This window comes from Protopterus annectens, chromosome 15.part0 (genome assembly GCF_019279795.1).
Source record: "Protopterus annectens isolate FY-2018-M chromosome 15.part0, PAN1.0, whole genome shotgun sequence".
Taxonomy (NCBI): domain Eukaryota; kingdom Metazoa; phylum Chordata; order Ceratodontiformes; family Protopteridae; genus Protopterus; species Protopterus annectens.
Genome location: NC_056749.1, coordinates 124,316,091 through 124,334,673, shown reverse-complemented (window position 1 = coordinate 124,334,673; position 18,583 = coordinate 124,316,091). Strand labels below are relative to the sequence as shown.

The following is an 18,583-nucleotide window of genomic DNA, read 5'->3' as shown; positions in this document are numbered from 1 at the left end:
CTGGAGATCTACGGAGCACATCCAATCGTCCTTCCTCAGCAGAGGTAAACTGGACTGAATTATGACCATCCAGAATTTTGTATGTTCCATAAAATAGTTTAAGTGTCTGGGATCCAACATGAATCACAGGTCTCCTGTTTTCTTTGATTCTAAAAAAAAACAGGAACAGACTCCAGATTCTAAATGGTCGGGGGGGGGGGGGGGGGGACGACTGGCTGGATGACATTTTCTAGCAGGTTTGAAATTTTTGTGGCTGCTAAGGCCCACCGACTGTGCTGAACATCGGGGACTTTCTTTTTCTGAGGTGGAAGAGAAAAAGGAATTTGAATAGCCTCTGCTAAGTTATTTTTAGCACCCAGGAATCTGAAGTTACTCTGTGCCAGGCTTGAGGATGCAAATGTAAGTGCCCCCCCCCCCCCCCGACTGCTTCCAGAGTGCAGCAGATGGACAACTGTTCAGAAGCACTGATAAGCTCTCTCAGTAAAGCTCTGGTTATATGATCTGCCTCCGGCTCTAGAGTGTCATCCATTAGAGTTAACTCCTTCCCACCACAGAGAGGCCCATCACCTAGGGAGTCATAGTAAGAAGTCTGTGACTTACAGAATCACATCATCTTCCTCAATCTCTGGTTCCCAGAGAAAGATCTTTGTGGGGTTGAAAAGCAGACTCCACTGCAGAGTGCATCCTGTTGACACTTGGTAAGTGTGTCTTTAATCCTAGGTCTAAACAAAGTTCAGCGTTCATGGGGACATTTTCAAACGATGACTTAAAACCTTTAGCAAAGTCACAAGGATGCATCCAGGTGTTTCAGATGCACGGTAATGGCTGCGCCTGTTGCTCTGGCCATCCCATCAGCTGCACTGAAGGTGGATCTATTGTGGAAAGTTGTAGTAAACTCTTTTCTGAACATCCACAGGCAATATCCCCGAGAGGGACTTTGTGATCTCTTTGGTCAAGTCTCTCTGGAATCAGTGAGAATAACATTAATATTGCCCTTTATAGGCGCATTTTAGTTTGCTTGGGAGATACGACCTTTAAATTTGGGATTTTGGAAGTTGTGCCACACAACTTTAGAGGTGGTTGGTGGGAATTACAAGTTGACTTGAGAGAATTTTACTGGATTATTAAATTAAATGTCTTGGAAGTACCAGGTTTAAATGATTTTATTTCCCTGGTACCCATTTTAAGGAAAAGGGCTTTAACTTTTTAATATTCACAATACCCAGTATTTTTTTATTGTACTTTTTTACTGTGGTTTTATGTGCATTATGTTTCAGGTACTTTCATACGTTTTTGAAATGTCTTTAAAATGTTCTCAAAATGTTCTAAAATGTTTTATTAGAGACAATTGATTTTTTAATTAATTGGTTAATTAATTTGTTTTTTGTAGGTATAAATGAGTTGTTTCTAAGGTAGGGGACTGTTTCATTTGGTTCTGATGATGCCCCCGAAGTGTCATACAGGGGAAGAAAGTGCTTAACCTTGTTTTGTGGATTATATGAATAAAGATTTTACAGCACTCAACTACCAGGATTTGCCTGCTGTGTGGCGCTTATGGTGCAACTACTGGCTATGGACATTCCTTCAATTATTCTCTCTGGAATCTGGTTAGTAGAGTCCAATAATTCAGCGATTTAAGGGCCAATGTGTAGGCCCGCTTCCAAAACCTACCCATCACCCTAAACTTTCTGTTAGGAGGGTGAACAGATGAACTCTCTTCTGATTGTTCTTTCCATGTAGCTGCTGCTACCACTGTACCATTTACTGGTGAACCCCTGCTCCAGTGTTTCCTGCCCTTAGCCGCAGCAAAGATGTGATTTGCTTTTTTAGGGATGGGGTCCACCACATCAGGGTCCTTCCATGCCCGCTGAGCTAGAAGGTCAATAAGGGGATCAACAGGTGGTACCAACCAGGGCAATGTAGGTCCCGAACCAAAGGCTTCCAAGAACACTGACTCATCAGGTGAAGGGTCTTGGGATGACCAACCCCGCCCTTCATCAATTTAAGTACATCAGCAAAAGTGACGTCTTTAAAGAGGGAGTGAAAGGAACACCTCCTCAGTGTCTTCTGGGAATGACTGGAGAAGAGTATGTGTGCTTCTGTTTACTAATCTGCTTTGTCAGTTCCCCTTCTGATTCAGAACTTTCTGTTGTTTCCCAGAAAGTGTTCACAGAAAGCAGACCTCCTCAGAAGCCCTTGGGACCGTCTGTCCCTATCCAGCAAGATGATAAGGCTTGGGTGGAGCCCTACTGGTTGGAGATACCTTCTATCTGGAGATTGCCAGAACCTTTCAAAACCTTCAAAGTCTGAAGCCGCCAGCAACAGCGAGAATACTCTGTGATCTGAGGAAGGAAGTGAACCATTGGCACCAATGACTCCCAGCCAGAGATATGAGCTACCTAGAACCAAAGCCCAGACAGGGAAGGATGGCTATGGAAATCTCTGTGTCGATTCCCACCCCCACCCCCATCCATGGAACTCAGCACTGAAGCTTCAGTTCAGTCTCTCCTCTTGATCAGATGGTATCAGTGTCAAAACAGATAGGGAAGCAGTCAGCATTGAATTTGTCAGCAGCTCCACTGCCAACAAAGGTGCTCTGGATGCAGTCAGATCCAATAATTCTGGACCCAAAGGACAAATCTAAATGGAGTCTGGAACTGGAGGGGTACGATGGCCAGTACTCCGTACATTCCCAGGGGATGGTACCAGGATAACCAAAAAATGTGTTTGTGTCCTCAAAAATGTCATCATCTTATCGACATTCAAGCTCTGTGAGTCTTCAAGATGAATGAGTCGATGATGCCACCGATGGTGGTATGGAGTATTTCCTCTCCTGAAGAATAGGGGAGTGCAACCTGGGACTAGTTGGTCCCCATGAGTGTCTAACTTTTGAAAGAAGAGATCTGACATGGAGTTGTTGCATATGATTTTTCAAGAACTTTTTAGGTCAGATGTGAGCAAAGTTGTCGGCTCTTGAGAGCGCATTTGGTCAGTCTTGACTGGAAATTTACTCTCTTTCTTCCTTTAATGCTTATCTTTATCCAACTCCTTCTCTTGTTTTTGCCCGTTATCCATAGATTTAGGCCAGTCTTGCTTTTTTGGAAGGGGCCACCGAAGAGATAAAAGGAGTTGCTCCGCTCTGGGCTGGAAAGAGTCCCTTAAGAACTAGCATATCTCTTCTCATCTGAAGACCCCTGGCACTGAAAGCGGCACGGGACTGAAAGTCCATGTGACATCCAGTTAATATCCCACTGGATTTCCACCAATATGTGATGTCCCCCACTTTAAAACCCAGGTCAGTAATTAAAGAGCCTCAATCCTCACTACTAACTCCGGTGTGGGAGTGTCACGAAAAACACCAGATTACAGAGCACACTAGAGTAAAATTCCACAATTTTCCTTAAGCACACAACAGGAACATGCTCTATTTCCTAGGACCGGACTATACACCTCTGTCCACCCCAAATGTAATCCCTTACTATGCACTTCAGAGCAATGTGTTCCAGTTTAAGACCTCTGACTCACTCACACTCAAAATAAATTCAAATCTCACACAAACACTTATGGGAAGCCTGACACATATTTCCAGCTGTATCCCCAACCCAATACAAATGGTAAATGCTGCCAACAGAGTCAGACAGGTCTACATGCCCTTCAAAGGGGGATCAATTACTAAAAATTAAATATCAACATAAATAACTACTATGACCAGAAGCAGCCAGACATTCGAGGTGACCTGGGGTTTATCAAAAAAGGTATAAGCACTCACTAAACTCTAAAGAATACACTGATTGTCCAGTCCCAATGTAAAGTAATTAAAAACTATTTAATAAGTAAAATGATTATTAAAAAAATGTAAATTAATATAAACATCAGAATTCAATCACCAGAAATATAAAATTAAACTGCAGGACAGAAGTCCATCATCTTAGAAAAACTACCTAAATAGCTATATTTTCCTAATCTAATTAGAGAATACTGTCCCTGATCTGCTCTAAAAAACAAAAGCAAGGCAAAGGCAGGCTTACAGTGTTTAGTGAGTCATTTTACTTGGGTATCCACTGCACAGCACTGTAACTGACTGCAACTCTTAACTAACGGCCTCTCAACTGACTTTAGCAGTCTCTCTTACAGTCCAGGTTAATAGTCTCAACTGTCTTATTTTTAAAAATAATAATCAGCTGTTTGAAAAAAGTTCTTTTTTCCTGTCAATCATCTGTTCAAATAATCACATAGCAACCAGGAACTTTCCAATAAAATCACCTACTGATCAGTTGATTCTCCACAGTTAGAAGCTCCGTGACAAGCCTGTGCAATTAGAAATGTATCAAAGCACTGACAGATTCTTTAAACATTTTGTATAAACAGGGAAATACCCTACATTTGAAAACTTATTTACATTTTCACAATTAGACACGCTGGCATACAAGTTAATCTGAGAATATACACAAATCTCCTGCCAGACATGCTAACACAGATGACAGAGTTCTCATTTTCCTCACATTCCACATCCAAATTTGCAGCACCAAGCAATAAACGCACGAGTGTAGATCCTGGAGAGGGAGTTTATACCAACACTCCAAAGCACTTTTGAAATCCGGAGGATTCAATCGCCGAAAATCCATTTGGCCGAAAACACTAATGACAGTGTATATGCCCTGTTCCCCACTGTAGTGCGATCTCAGAGTGAGAATATTAAAGTAGGGGGTGTGGGGGGCACAGTCCCCCCCCACCTAATTAGATTTAGAACTACTTCCTCATAGTATGAATAGCAATTAGACAATATTAAATAATGGCAGACATTACTAAACTGAACTGGATGGGGGGCTATGCCCCAGTGGGGAACAGTGCATATACATTGTCTTTAGTGTTTTCGGCGATTTGGACCCTATGTAACAAATTTTTGGCCAACTGGAATATATATATATATATATATATATATATATATATATATATATATATATATATATATATATATATATGGGTCTACTTCTAAATTCTGAAGTTTCAAAACTTTGAATTTCTTATGGTCGAGACCATATAAGATCGAAGTTTTGAAACTTTGAAATACAAATAAAAAAATAAAAACAAAAAAAATATCTGTTTTATGTTTTTGCACAGGGGAAAGCCCCTTTGCAGCCCCACACTCCCTAATTAAAAATACCATCTCTTAGAGCACACTACAGCAAAGAAAAATGGTAAATATACCGTTCCACTCTGTACAGCAATATCCATTTAAATAGCTCAAACTGCTATTTTTTTTTTTGAACCAGGACAGATTCTGCCAAAAGGATGAAAAAAACAAAGAAAAGAAGAGGTGAGAAAACCAGAAACTGCACCAACAAACTAACTAAAAGATAAACCTAACACTATTATGGGGAAAAAAAGAGAGAAAGGTCTCTCAGTAGGAGGAGGAGATGGCCTTGATCTACAAAGGATACAGGGTTGGAGAGCTCTTTCACATGTCTGGTGATCAAGGGGCAAAAAAAAGATCTAAGCAGCTAAGGTGGAATCCAGGGAATTATGGGTAGGGAGGAGTCAGAGCTCTGGAATCAAATAAGCATCAGAGTCAGTACCTAGATCGGATCCAACAATGCATATGTTTGCAACAGGTGAAAATAGACAACATTGGATCATTAATTTCCCCTGGTGCATTCCCCAGCTAAGATTTTCAAGCAGGTCAGAAAAAGACATTACCAATACATAGCAAGAACATACTACATCTAAGTAACCCATGAAATAATAAATATTGAAACTTTTCTGTAAAGTTTTCCAATCCTATGATTTTTCTGTTCAGACACTACAGCTCCTCGACATTTTAGGTGGCTTTGTTTGAAGGATAAAAAAAAATGAAGCAATGTATTTCATATATTCTGGCAACACATGCACACTGGTTAAATCTGAATTTCTGCCATTATTTATGCCTTTTTTTCTGGTGCAGACCACACTGCACCAAAATTGTGAGCTAAATAAGGGGGCCAGGCACTGAAGAAGGCAAATATGGAATGCCTGAATAACTAACATTAGCTCATCCATACCAGTGTGGGGAAGGCGGTGTCTAATCTTACAATGCAAAGTAGATGTGGAGGACACAGGCAGGGGAAAGTACACTTGTGTACACTTACTATAAATGTAGATGTTTAAGTGTATTCACTGTTGCAGTCATCACATTTGAGTTATCTCTGCCAGGGTTAGCCCCTGGCCGGCCCAGATACCAGAGGCTTAGTATTTCTGCTTCAGTTGCTGTCGCTTCAGGACTGATGTCAGGACGTCAGTAGTATAAAGAAAGGCAGCTGTTGCCATTACATCAGTTTTTCTTGCCCTAAATGTCAGGAGCCCCCAAGTGGAAGCCAGGTTATGGTGGAAGAACCCCACCAGTAGAAAGAAAATACCAAAAGTTCCTTGTAAGGTGAGAGAGAGAAGAAAGGGGGGATGGAGGGAGGGAAACCAGGACTGCAACAGTGAATACACTCGAGCATCTACATTTATGGTAAGTGTACACAACTGTACCATGTTCTTCGTGTTTCACCGTTGGAGGCATCACATTTGGGTTGATTCCCACAGCTGAGAAGGGTGGAGGCAGACATGAAGACTAGGGATTGGCTAGGATGCCCTGCAAGACTGCAGTGGTAAAGCCTACCCTGGATTTGGAGAAGACAGGTAGGTGGTAATGCTTGGTGAAGGTGTGGACAGATGTCCATTTGGCAGCCTCCAAGATGTCCCTGGTGGGGACTCCTGTGAGGAAAGCTGCAGAGGTGGAGTCATGAACCCCTTAGGACAGTGTGTTATACATTTGGAAATGGTTTGTTTGGATATGGCTTTGCCCTCTGCCTCTGCAGCAAAGCTGACTAGCAATTGATCAGTCTTTCTGAATGATTTAGTCCTGTCCAGGTAGAATCTGAGCTGTGTACCTCTAGAGAGTGCAGGATCCTTTCCCCCTTGTTTTGTGGGTTAGGGAAAAAAGTGGGCAAATGAATGGGATGGTTAAGAGTCACACTGGACACCAGTTTGGGCATGAAGGATGGGTTTGTCCTGAGGGAAACCCTGTCAGCACGGAAGAGGATGAAGGGCTCTACAGCCATGAGAGCTTGTAGCTCAGATACTCTTCTGGCTGAAGTGATGCCCAGTAGCAAAGCTGTCTTCCAGGAGAGAAACTTTAACTCTGGTGAGGATGCTGGTTCAAAGGGGGGGTAGGGTGAGCTTTTCCAATACAAAGTTTAGGTCCCAAGCTGGTGTAGGTGCTCTTCTGGGTGGCCTCAAGTTGCTAGTCCTTCTTAGGAACTGTTTGATGACGGGTTCAGGCACCTAGGCGGTGCGACAACCCACTGTGAGACGACTGGATGTGGACAGATGGCAGTATGGAAGTTTAGCTGCAGTGACAAATGCCTGCAGACAACTCCCTGCGAAAAGAAAAGAACCCCCTGCATCCTAACCACAGGTGTGAGGCAAAAACCCCGTATGTGATCTACACACTACACCCCCTAAAAAACACCGTGTGCAACTAACACTGTAACATGTGCCTAGAATAGGATGCCAAGTGGGCATCAAAGTGGTACACTGAAACCTGTGTGCTGTGGGCAAAGCCTTTATTAATGCAAAATGTAAAGTAATGTGGGAAGTGCTTGGTGCATACTAAACTGTGATATAATCATAGCTTATAGAAATGTGCCACAGCACGGAGGAAATCCTGCACGTCACTATAGTCACACTTATGTTGCAAGATGTGTTTTAGACGACGCTCCCTTACAACAACTCAGGTACCAACTTCTTTTCCCAATGGTTCTTGGAATTTATAAATTCCAATGCCCTGGATCAACTAATCCATTGTCCCACCAGGGGCTCCAATATCCCAGACCTGGTCATTACCAACATGGGAGACAGATGCTCCACACCAGTGGTCACCCCCTTATTGGTCACGTCTGACTATAAGCAAATCATCCTTGACATCCACATCCAACAGGAGCAGAACTTAACAGATACCCGTTGAGAATCTCTGTTGCGGGGGATGCCTGTGACACCACGAAGGAAGGCAATTGTTGTAAGGGAGCATAGTCTAAAACACATCTTGCAACATAAGTGTGACTATAGTGACGTGCAGGATTTCCTCCGTGCTGTGGCACATTTCTATAAGTTATGATTATATCATGGTTTAGTATGCACCAAGCACTTCCCACATTACTTTATATTTTGCATTAATAAAGGCTTTGCCCACAGCACACAGGTTTCAGTGTACCACTTTGATGCCCACTTGGCATCCTATTCTAGGCACATGTTACAGTGTTAGTTGCACACGGTGTTTTCTAGGGGGTGTAGTGTGTAGATCACATATGGGGTTTTTGTCTCACACCTGTGGTTAGGGTGCAGGGGGTTCTTTTCTTTTCACAGGGAATTGTCTGCAGGCATTTGTCACTGCAGCTAAACTTCCATACTGCCATCTGTCCACCTCCAGTTGTCTCACAGTGGGTTGTCGCACTGCCTAGGTGCCTGAACCCGTTTGATGACAGGGTGTGAGAAAAGAGGGTGCTTAGTGTTGAAATGAGCAGAGATAGCAGAGGCATGAATTTTAATAGAGGAAAAGGAGACACCACTGTGAAGCAGGTCAGCTAGGAAATCCAGGATGAGAGGTAAGGAGGGCTGTGCCATATCAGCTTCCTTAGCCTGAATCCAGGTGCAGAACCTTTTCCATTTGTCAGCATAAGACTTTCTACTGCTAGGGCGTCTAGCCTCACATACAATATCTAGATAGACCCTGTTTACTGAGATTGGCACCTTGATCAGTGGTCAGGGGACAAGCCAGGCTGCCAAATTGAGGGTCTGCAATTGGGGATGCATGAATTCTCCTTCCCTCTGGGTCAGGAGGGTTGGGGTATGAGGGAGATGCCATGGTGGCAGTGGGGACAGGCTGCGCAGCAGTGGGTACCAGTGCTGGCAAGGACAGTCTGGAGCAATCAGAATTGTCCTTGGTATTTCCTCCTTTATTTTGAGCAGTACCCTGGTAATGAGAGGTAGGAGGGAATGCATAGACTGAGAGGATGACCAGGGGAAGGATAGGGCATCCACTTTCCAGGCCCTTTGGTGAGAGCCTGCTGAGCTGATGGTTGGAGTAAGAAGCAAAGAGGTCGACCTTCGGGGTGCCTCATTTCTGAGTTATTAGGGTGAAGGTTCTTTGGTCTAGCTGCCACTCGTGTGGATCCAGAAGATTTCTGCTCAAGTTGTCTGCCAAAGAGTTTAGTGAGCCTGGCAGGAATTGTGCTAACAGGTGTAGTTGCATGGCTGAGGTTGTGTGCCAAAGGGTCATGGGCAAGCCTGCACAGAGGGTAGGAGTCCCTCCATGCTTATTGATATACGACATCACTGTGGTGTTGTCTGGTTTGATCAGGAGAACCCCTGGGGAGAGAAGGGGACTGAAAGCGGTCAGTGTGTGCTGGACAGCTAACATCTCTTTTTGGTTGATGTGCAGATGTATTTGCTGTGGGCTATATTGGCCCTATATGCACCTGCCGTCCAGGTGTGCACCCCAGGCATAATCTGATGCATCTGTGTTAAGGGTCTGGGTAGCGGGGGATGGTGGGCAAGGTAGCCTCTTGTGGGAAAATGCTGCTGCCCACCAAAGAAAATCTGTCTTTAGGCAAGGTATCACTGGTATAAGAGCTTCCAGGTCTTAAGAGTGTTGACACTGTACCACTGAAGTTTCCTCGTATGCAGTCTGGCATATGGAATGAATAGGACGCAAGATGCCATGAACCCCAGAGCTTGCAGGATTGCCCTTGCAGATAACTGGGGTATGCTGGCTAGTTGAGAGAAGTAAGCTGTCAGGTAAGTTTGCTTTCCTGGTGTAAGGAATGTTACCTGGGATGCTGTGTCCAGGCTTGCTCCCTGGAATGTAATCCTCTGAGTGGGCACTAGTTTGGATTTCTTTTCGTTGATAACGTAACCCAGGGAGGACAGTAGGGACTTTACAAAGGCCAGGTGCTTGAGCAGCTTTGCCTGACTGTCAACCTGAATCAGGCAGTCATCTAAGTATGGGTAAATCTGTATAATTCTTTGTCTGCAAAAAGCAATGGTGGGAGCCAGACATTTGCTAAAAACTCAGAGCAGTAGATAAGCCAAAGGGAAGCGCAGAGAACTGAAAGTGCAGAGATCCTGCCCTGAAACGTAGATATCTCCTGCATGATTCCCTGATTGGGATATGGAGGTAGGCCTCTTTTAGGTCTAGGGTGGCTAGCCAAGCATTCTTGGAGAGCGTAGGTAGTAGTTGCTGGAGAGTGAGCATTTTGAATTTTGGTATCACCAGGAAGGTGTTTAGAATGGATAGATCGAGGATGGGGAACCAGGTGTTCTCTTTTCTGGGTATCAGAAAATGTTGGGAGTAGAAACCTTAGCCCATCTGTTCTGCAGGAAAGTGCTTTATTGCACTCATACAGAGCAGGGAAAGGACTTGCTTTTTCGCCTTTGTCCACTGGTTTGGATGAAGATCCGGGAACCCTTTTGAGGTTAGGAGAGTGTGGAAAGAAAATCTGTATCCCTGGGACACTATGTTGAGGACCCAGCGGTCGTTGGTAATGGTGGCCCAGGTGCTTGCGTGGAAGGAGAGTTTTCCTCCCAGGGTCAAGTGCAGGTGGGCAGAGGGAGGGGGTGGAAGTGGAGAGTCATTGTGAGTTCTTACCATAAGGGAGTGGCTTTGCACTCCCTGGTTTAGAAGTGGAGGAACTCCATTGCTTTGATCTCTGCATTCCCTGTGGCTGTTGTCTGTGTGGTCTACTTCCCTGGGGTCTGGGCTGAACTGACCTGGAGGGGGCAGAAAAGGACCAGTGCTTAGAGGGGCAATGCCTACTTTACCTGGGTGGCTGGACCTGTAGGAAATCCTTAACTGTCTGCACAGATTTAGCTTTTTCTTCCATCTTTTTTAAGACCTCCTCTGCCTTGGTGCCAAATAAATTGTCTTTGTGCAAGGGTGCATCCAATAATTTAGATTTGACATGGTCTGGCAAGGGCTGTTCCTTAAGCCAAGCATGCCTTCTAAGGACAGAACCGGTGACTGCTGCCCTGCAAGAAGCTTCTAGGGCGTCAAAACCACAGTGTAAGTTGTGCTTAATTACTTGACTTGCAGAGTTGCATTCACTCTTGTAACTCTATTTTCTGCACAAGCAGGAAAGGATGACATTTTTTGCTTGAGGAGTTCTATGGTATGTTGCTGAAATTTTAGCATATGGAACTGACAATTTAGTGCTCCAACAGCAAGAGTAGCTGAGGTGTATACTTTTTTACCCCAATCTGTCTTTTGCTCGGGAATCCCTATCCGAGGGGGTGGGATTCTTAGCAGAAATTGCTTTAATTCCTTTAGGCCCTTGAGAAATAACCTCAGGGTCAGCAGCAGGAGTTTTGAAAATAAATTTGTGCGAGTCCGGGACTCTGTAGTACCCATCAGGTTTTCTGGGAGTAGGAGGGAGGGTGCCAGGAGTCAAACTAAATTCCAAGAAAACATCATCCACAACATCCAGGACAGGAGGAATGGCCTGGAATCTGTGCTGTGGAAGATCTAAGAATTCTCTGAGTCTCTCTTCAGACTGAGGGCAGTCCTGACATTCCCATTGGAAATGCTCCCTTAAAATATGCAAAGCTTCCCCAAAGGAAAAATCATTGAGTGGAGAGGCTGAAGGAATGGATTCCTCTGCATCAGAAACTTCATAAGCAGAGAGGGGTTGCATGTCTTCATATTCAGATGAGTCAGTCTTCAGACTCTTGTTCAGACAAAACTACTGAAGACAGATCTCTTTTTCTTTTAGAAGGGGTAGCATTATAAGGTCTTCCGCCATTTTAAGCATTTGAGACTGAGGTAAGGAAGCAGGTGTCTTGAGATTGGGTCGTCGGTTTCTTGGGCGTGGTTCGTATCCTGGGCCTTAGAAACTCGGTAGTTTTTGAAAGAACGGTAGACGTGAAAGAAGTCCGTTTGAGTCGAGAATCGGTAGTGCGAAGTACTTCCGCAGAAGCCGGTGCCTGCTCAGCGGCTCTGAACCCATCCAAGGTAGAGACAACCGCAGGTTCCTTAGTCGAAGCAGAGTTTTGTGGAATACCAGACTCCAAAAGGGTCTCAGTACCGGCCTGTGAACCCACAAAAGCAGGCATCGGGGGCTGTGAAAGCGCCTCACTGAGGACCGGAGAACTGGTGACTAGCTTAACACATTCACTCCTGAGCAGCTCAGAAAAAGCTGCCTGCTTAATTCCACCATAGGAACAACAGTGCAGCCTGAGCTCATTTTCCAAAAATCCATTTGTAATACCATACAGAAAACAAATGTTCATAACTCTAACTATAAGAGCTAGACTAAAAATGTAAACGTGAAAGTTGTTCAGCAGACACTGACCTTTCCAACAGTGTAAATACTGATAGTGCATATCAAAGTCATTATTAAATATTTGGCAAGGAATGTTGATATTGTGCATATTTTTTAGGTTTATGGAAAAACAAAGCAAAATATCTTGGTCAATGTACCATGTAAACCCATACAACTTGTATTTAATTTGTTAGTATGAATGTCAGCTTTAAAATGATACCTTATCCATTACTGTGTAATGCTCCTTTATGGAGATAGTCACAGAAATATGATTAATATAATATTTCTCATAATTGATAAATAAAGCATAATATCTCATCACCTGTAACAGACAGAGCCTACATATCAGTGTAGAAGTTGTGCATCTGAATGCCAGCTTCAAAATGATGCATCATTTGTGTGATCACCATGCTACCTTGAAAAGATATGGGCATAATAATGAGAAGTATTGGAAATGTATAATTTTCATAATTGTACAAGACTAAAACTGTGATATCTGTACATGTGTACAGTTCACAGACACAGTTATTTTACCAAGTTGTAAGGAATAACACTGCCTTCAAAACAAGGTATTACTTGGCACACACACATTCTCTCTTGCAAAGTTATTTACCAAAATATGAAAAATAAATCATAATGTCCGTAACCTAACTCCAAAACAAACTTCGATATCTGCATATGTGTAAAACATACAGGCACAATTATTTTACTATGTTGGAACCAGCAATACTGTCTTCAAAATGAGGTATTACTTGGCACATTCAGATGCTCCCTTGCAAAGTTATTTACCAAAATATGAAAAAAAAAATCATAACGTCACTAACCTAAGTCTGAAACAAACTGATATCTCTTACATGTGTACAATATACAGGGACAGTTCTTTTACCATGTTGGAACTATCAATACTATCTTCAAAATGAGGTATTACTTAGCACATTCAAATGCTCCCCTGTAAAGTTATTTACCAAAATATGAAAATAAAATCATAAGTTCCATAACCTAAGTCCGAAACAAACTTTGATATCTGTACACGTGTACAACATACAGGGACAGTTCTTTTACCATGATGGAACTATCAATATTGTCTGCAAAATGAGGTATCACTTAGCACATTCAGATGCTCCCTTGCAAAGTTATTTACCAAAATATGAAAAAAAATAAATTTCCATAACCTAAGTCCGAAATAAACTTTGATATCTGTACATCTGTACAATATACAGTGACAGTTCATTTACCATGTTGAGACTATCAATACTGTCTTCAAAATGAGGTATTACTTGGCACACTGACATGCTCCCTTGCAAAGTTATTTACCAAAATATGAAAAAAATCATAATTTCCATAACCTGAGTCCTAACAAAACTAATATCTGTACATGTGTACAGCATTCAGAAGCAGTTGTTTTACCATGTAGACACATATGATTGTAAAAATACACATTCTTGGTATAGCCAACATACTGCTGAATGGGTACATGTAAAGAGAAGCAAGGTCAGGACCGCCACTCCACAAATGAACCCAGGACAGGCATGGGACTTCAGTGGCAGGCAAGGCCATCTGATCTGTCCGATAGCTGTGCTGGCTACCCACTCAGACAGCTGATACCACTGCAGTCTCACAACCTCCTTCAGTGTCAGCAGTCTGCCTCACCTATGTCTTTCCTCTTTACGTGTGTCCATTCAGCAATGGACCTAAGGGATCAAGTTCTGTATTAGTAAGCCCTTCTTGTCATTTAACAGACTCTACACGTGCCTGATAAAAGCAGACTAAAAAAAGAAGTAATGCAGGATGGTCACTGACATATTAGACTGTATGTGGTAGCACTCTCCTGAAACAGTTCTTTCTCAGCATCCTCACCAGCTCCTTACCACAGTTATCTGACAAACTCAGAAAAATATATTTTACACAACACATTTCATAATAGAGTTTTACTTACTATACTGGTCTTACTTGGTAATGTGCGTTTTCCATTCTTCTCCAAAGCTGCATGTTACCAATCCTGCATAGCTCTCCTCATGCCATTGTGGAGGACAGTCAAGAACAATGCAATGCTCTCCTCAGTTAGGTGAATGCCATGCCATCCCTTCTGAACAGGTGAACATCTTCCACGGTGATGCTGTCATGGCAGATTGTAGATCCACCATCCCTGTGCATCAAGCCATGCATGAACCCATTCTGTAAATGTCTGGCCTTGTGAGCTGCCTGTTGACTGTTTTCCGTATTTGTCGAGGAATATCATACCACAGAAAATGACAACGTGGCCACCATGAGACTGCAGGTGTTCAAAAAGTGCTGTGATTTGAAACCGTAGCCTTCCGAATGGTTGACTGATGACATCATTCCCTCCAATGTGCAGCACAAGAATGTCAGGCTCAGGGTAGATGGAACACTTCTCTTCCTACAACTGCAGTACTCCGCTCCAATGCATACCTCTTCTTGCAATCCAGTATATCTTCACACTGGATGTGAGGAAGCTCAAGTTGTAGTGGTTTTCAGTTACGGAGGCATGGCTGGCAGCCCAGTGAATGTAGGAATGGCCACAAACCCACACACTCACTTTTCGTTCTGCTCGTGAAGCTATGTCAGTGTCAGAAAGTGGACGAACCTGCACAGGAAAAAAAATGCAAACAGATTACTACTGATGATTGAAAGATATATTGGAAGACTACATATATATGTATATCATATGGATTACCTGGTTAGCCCATCCAAATCTTCACTCCTATCCACAGGGGCATTATTCTTTTCATAAGGTACATAAGTGTTGATGATGCTGCAGAGGTACATACCTACCACCCATGAAAACACCAAATTACACACAATAACTGACAAGGGAGCACAGAAAGGGAACATGTAAATGGAAAAAGCAGGGTAAGGACCGCCACTCCACTAATATGCCAAGGACAGGCATGGGGCTTCAGCTTGTGGGTGTCTGAAGTGTCCCATACCAGTGTTGGTAGCAGCAATGACTTTTGATTGCATGCAAAGCCAGCACTCTGCCTTACCTCTTCCTTTTCCATTTACATGTGCCCTTTTGGCAATGGCCATAAGGAGTGAAAGGTGGGAGCTAATGTAAATCCTCTTGCCCTGACCTACTTACATTTACTACACCTGAAGGGAGGGAGACTGAGTGGGAGAGGTACGGCAAGACAGCATGTCAAAATCCCAAGACTGACCCAGAGGGTAACATTCCATCACAGTGGCACCCCTGAGGTCATGCTTACCTAGGTCAGCAGCACTACAGGACTGAGCTGAAGAGTCTCTAAGTTCCCAACTGCAATCCAGGTGGATCATAAGATCCATGGTGGCTGGGTATGCCCCCCCCCCCGTGATGCACCCACTGACACAACAGCAGTTGGCACAAAAGTCTGAAGAGGGACCTCCCTGGTCTTATAGGTTCACAGGTTAGTACTAAGCTAACTGCCCTTGTGAGCTGTTGTAAGCCTTGCCAATTATCCTTTGTGAGACTCAAACCCTACACCTTGTGTTTGTAAGGCAAACACCTTAACCATAAGGCCACCCTCCCATCCCCATTGGTACATAAGGGCTTGGCCGGTAACTGACAAAGTGGCACAGAAAGGGCACATGTAAATGGAAAAAGCAGGGTAAGGACCGCCACTCTACTAACACGCCAAGGACAGGCATGGCACTTCAGCTCATGGGCGTCTGAAGTGTCCCATACCGGTGCTGGCTACCCCTTGTTTGTTGATGACCAAACCATTGACACTGTCTGTCTGGATAGCAATTCTCCCTAGAGGAAGGAGTTCTGAAATGCCTGGAACTCTAAAAAGACCATTCTTTTCTCCAAGACATTTATATGCATTTTGGTCTCTTCTGGGAACCATATAACCACAATGAGGACTTTACTGTGTATCAAACAAATTGTAAAAATGATACAAAGAAACTGGTGGGGGGTGGCTTGCAATGGCTGCATAATGATAAAAAACCCAAAATTCGCTTGTGCATTGATCAATGTGATAACGACCTCTACTCAACAGTGACAGCTACAGTTCTACCTGAAAAGTGATAATGACTCAGTGGTATAGTGGAACTGCACTTACTGTTAACGTGATAACGAGCTGCATTTCATCACTTGAAAGTTAACACATACTCAGACACAAGTGATAATTGCTGCACATAACCTTTTGAGTAAGCATTCATTATAATTCAGTACAAATATTATATCATTATAATTCAGTAGAAATAGTATAACACTTAGATATTACTGCCCTTCCTCCTACCACCTATTTTCCACACAGGACTGACAAAGCCAGGAAAAATGCCCAAAATATATGGTAGCTGCATGATGGCAGGAGTCAGCAAGTAATAACCTTTAACTTACTCAGGCAACTGTTAACAGATAATAAATTATTCATGAAAGCTGGGTACATAAAAAAATTATAATAACCATCACTGAAACCTGAGCTAAAGATAACCTATGCTTGTTACACCGTATGTGTAAGTACAATATTCTAATAAACAGATCAGCTGAGAGAACATGGCATGGCAACTTGCAGTAAGCTAGTGAATCACTTGTCTGTGTTGTGTATGCATAAGCAACAAAATGGCACAATAAACTGTTTTGCCCACCGATCACTTCAGCAGTCTGACCATGTATGCACAAGCACTTCCCTGGTACACAATTTCCCCTACAGACATCTTCATTAGTACATGTTATACACATGCCCCAAAATGAAACATTCACCCAAATGACCCCTTCAGGAAAATGTTGAGATACGCACAATCACCAAACTTAAGTACATTATGAACATACATATATATCCATAAACACATAAATCTACATATATATACATATATATATATATATATATATATATATATATATACATATATATCTATATATCTATATATGTATATATATATATACATATATATATATATATATATATATATGTATATTATATATATATATATATATATATGCATATATATATATATATATATATATATATATATATATATCTATATATACACACACACACACACACACACACACACACACAGTATAAAAAGTGTACACACCCCTGAGAGCTTACAATGCATCAATGGAATCTCATTGTTGAAAGGTATCAGTCAGGAGAAGGGTACAACATATTTCTACAGCACTGGATATACTATGGAACACAGTGAAGGCAGTCATTAAAAAGTGAAGAAAATATGGGACAACAGACATGTTGCAAAGAACTGGACATCTATTCAAAATTGGTGAAAAGACAAGACAAAAACTGGTCAGGGAGGCTGCCAAGACAGAAGCCTTTTCTTACACAAAAAAAATCCAGGCCTGGCTAAAATTTGCAAAACTATACATCAAGTTTCCCAATTCTGACTGCTGTGACTAGATTATTGACACATGTGAAAGCGATAAGACTGTTAAAACTGACATTAAAAATATATTTTGCATCTTCTATGTTATGACCAAAACCCGAAGGCTCTCCAACCCTTCTAACCATGTAACAAACCAGATTATAATACAAATTTGGTAAACATCATAATCTGTTTACAAAATAAAATTACATTTAAAAAAGAAACTGACAAGACAATAACAGTATTTAATAAAATTACTTAACTCCTGTCTCCTAGCAACAGACAACACCAACCTTCACGTGACAAACGGGGCAAGTAAATAAGAGTGATATGCAAATTAGGATTACAACCTGACCCTTCAGAAATTTTTTTTTTTTTTTTTTACAGAAATCTTTAGGTGTTGGTAGGTCTGTGCAACAGCCTTGACACACTATGCTGAGCTTGTACCGGCTCATCCTCTGTGTTTTCCAAACTGGAACAGCATAAGTTTTAGCTATAAACTCTATGTCCATATCAATTCAACAAGTATGGGATGGTCTATCTTAAAAGCTTTTGTATTCTTAGGCAATGTATCCACGTTTAGTGTTTAAAATGTCAAACTCCTAAATGTAGGACAATACAAAACGAGCTAAAATTGTACAGTTAACTACATGGGACTACCGGGTTTTCAGTTAACGTTCTATAGGACCCAAATAATAACAACCCATTAGGGTTAAAATAGGATACATCTACAGGTAACAACCCCTAAACCTCGGACTGAATACACTTTAAAAGTGCTCTCCCTGTATATCTAGACGGAAAAAGTTGTTTTCGTTCCAATCTTTTTAAATAATATTAACAAATTTCAGAAAACCTATGTGTACAACAACTGCAAGAAAAATATTTGACCATTACACTACTGCTCAAATCTTGACAAGCACCAG

General features: G+C 42.2%; 1 protein-coding gene across 5 annotated transcripts in view; it reads right to left on the bottom strand.

The window, feature by feature from the left end:
* The window catches only part of FAM199X (family with sequence similarity 199, X-linked), a 605,277-nt gene that overhangs the window by 15,645 nt on the left and 571,049 nt on the right, over positions 1–18,583 (bottom strand). The gene's annotated exons all lie outside the window — the stretch shown is intronic.